Below are 561 nucleotides of genomic sequence, written 5' to 3'. Positions count from 1 at the left end.
CCTTCCCTTCCCTTCCCTTCCCTTCCCTTCCCTTCCCTTCCCTTCCCTTCCCTTCCCTTCCCTTCCAAACCTTCCCTTCCCAAACCTTCCCTTCCCAAACCTTCCCTCCCAAACCTTCCCTTCCTTCCCAAACCTTCCCTTCCGAAACCTTCCCTTCCCTTCCCAAACCTTCCCTTCCCAAACCTTCCCAAACCTTCCCTTCCCAAACCTTCCCTTCCCTTCCCAAACCTTCCCTTCCCTTCCCAAACCTTCCCAACCTTCCCTTCCCAAACTTTCCCTCCCCTCCCCTCCCCGGCTGTTTAGGATGTATCAGCGCTCCCATCTCAGCGCTGTTTTCCATCCCTTCCCGATAAGGGATCAGCGCGTTCCCAGCCCCGGCAGCTCCGCTCCTTCCCGCCGCTCTCCCCCCGGGCCCGATTTTCCGCATCCTCCCAGCGGCGGCCCCGCTCTGCCCTTGTTGGTTTTGGGGGGGATTCCACCCCCCACGCCACCCCTCGGCTCCGTGCCCGGTGCTGGCAAGAGCTGAGATCGCAGCGCTGACACTGGGGCCGTGCCGGGTGG

This window comes from Molothrus ater, chromosome 23 (assembly GCF_012460135.2).
Source record: "Molothrus ater isolate BHLD 08-10-18 breed brown headed cowbird chromosome 23, BPBGC_Mater_1.1, whole genome shotgun sequence".
NCBI lineage: Eukaryota > Metazoa > Chordata > Aves > Passeriformes > Icteridae > Molothrus > Molothrus ater.
The sequence above is the reverse complement of the archived record's forward strand: the minus strand, read 5'-3'. Positions refer to the sequence as shown.